Here is a 2,243-nt window from a genome sequence, read left to right as displayed (position 1 = left end):
AAGAAATGAGAGATTGGAAGCAAGAGACTAACAACCATATTTTACTTCTGTTTCTTTTTATTACCAATCTTTAATTTACGCCTTCACTGTCACAGATACCCCTTTGCTTATAGAATGGTATAATTAAAAAACTGGGCACGTGTGTGTGTGTGTGTGTGTGTGTGTGTGTGTGCGCGCGTGCGCGTGAGTGCGTGTAGATTTGCAGCACTTCAAAATCTATCTAATCAAGAATCACCATGTTCTTCCTGCATTCACTTAAAGGAAAAAGATACTCTTTGTTTCTAAAAATAAAATATTTAGTATTTCTGACATACACTTTAAACTTAATTATAAACCACATAAAAGGTAGCTCAATCCCAATAGGTCCTATTTTTAGTTTTTAACAAGTCAGTCATCAGCCATCTAAGGCAAATTATCTCACCTCTCTTAGACTCACTATCCTAATTTATAAACAAAGGAGAGTAATTCTTCCTCTGTTGACCAATGCAGAGAAAATAAATTTTAATAAACTACCACAAGTCTTTTCAATAAAAGAGATGAGTTTATTATCATAAACTTATTTTACGATTGTTTCTAATCTTTAACCTAATGTCTTATTTATAATTAAAGAAACGTAATACTCTACACAGAACAGTAACAATTCCTTTATCTTTATAAGCTTGACTTAAAGTCATATTGCACTCTGAATAAGAGTGATATCTTTCTGCCATGAAATTCTAATTATGAAAGTCTGCAAACTCCTTTGTAATGGTTTTCTTAAAACATCAAAATAATTTCTTCTGTTTACTGTTTTTCTGCTCTTAGAATCAAGTCCTTTTCCTTCCTATCATAATGTATAATAACAGTAATTTATAATAATATATTATGTGTGTGATAAACCTTCCACCAGACTGTAAGTTCCAGGAGAGCAAGGATAGTGTCTGTTTTCACTGCTGTATGTCCAACATTTATCACAGTGCCTAGCACATGGTAACTGCTTGATAAATGTCTATTAAATTCAGTCTTAAATACTGAAAAATAGTAATCAGTCCTAAGTAACAGGGTGCGTAATTTGGCATGTTTTTCACTCAAAGATAAATCTGGGTAAGGGCCTGAGACACAAGCAGAGATCACAAATTCTTTCTTCCAAGAAGAGCCATGGAGAACCATTTTTAATTTGAAATATGTTAATTTCTGTGCCAGTCATTTTCCTTAATTACAGGTGTGGACTTTTAGATAAATCTTTGCTATTTCCTGCAAAGTTGTTCTTTTACTTACCTTCAGCTATATTTTCCTCCTTTGGACTATGTTTCTTCCCCTTCTCCCTTACCTTGAGTTTGATCTACAACTTACGTAGATAATGATGGTAATAATTTATCTTGTATAGCACTTTATGGTTTTCTATGGACTTTATCCCATTTTATTTCATGGGAGCCACACAATAACCTTCTGATAGGGAAAATTTAGACACTATTACTTTTATTTTTCAAAGGAGAAAAAATGAGGTTCCAAAAAGTGAATTACTTGCCATAATAAGAAAGGTAACGAGCAGTACTAGGACCAGTAAAAAACTCTCCTGACTCCGAAGGTAGTCCTCTCGAATCCACACCCCTCCGAAAAAAACCACACAGACGTGCCCCCCATCGTGCACTGATATGCAGATATACTTGAAGGAGGAAGTGGGGAAAATGGGAAAAAGCATGGCTTGAAGGACGAGTGGGTCAAAGTTAAGTGGAAATGGTTTGAGCAGGAGCCCACTTTGTGTTCCCTCTTACATACTGAACAATGCCTGAATCTAAATGACACCCTGCAACTGGAATCCAGGTCTTCCCTACCACGCTTACAACTCATTTGGGGAGAAAATGGATTACACTGGGGAAAAAAGTGAATAAAATCAAATGTGAACAGATTAGCCTAGGTCCGTAACTTCACTTTCCATAGGTAGCAATTTCATTTAAATATTAGTATAACGGTCTTAAATTATTCTTTTCCTTAATATGAAGATGTAAGCTAAAAATTCAACTTTCCCACATGTAACCGAGAAGGAAACAAAGCAAGCCAGTTCTCCATAGAAAGATAAATGGCAATGCACATATGAAAGAATGTGTTAGCCTAACTTGTTAAAAGAAAAAAACACGAAAATAAAATTTCATTTTTCACCTACCACTGGCAAACACTTTTAAAATAAAAGACCCATCAAAAGTATATAGAAAACAGAAATTCTCAAACATAGCTGGTGAGAATGCATAAATAGAAAGAAATAG

The sequence above is a fragment of the Pteropus vampyrus genome, unplaced genomic scaffold, assembly GCF_000151845.1.
Source record: "Pteropus vampyrus isolate Shadow unplaced genomic scaffold, Pvam_2.0 Scaffold503, whole genome shotgun sequence".
Classification (NCBI taxonomy): domain Eukaryota; kingdom Metazoa; phylum Chordata; class Mammalia; order Chiroptera; family Pteropodidae; genus Pteropus; species Pteropus vampyrus.
Note: the sequence above shows the minus strand (reverse complement) of the source record.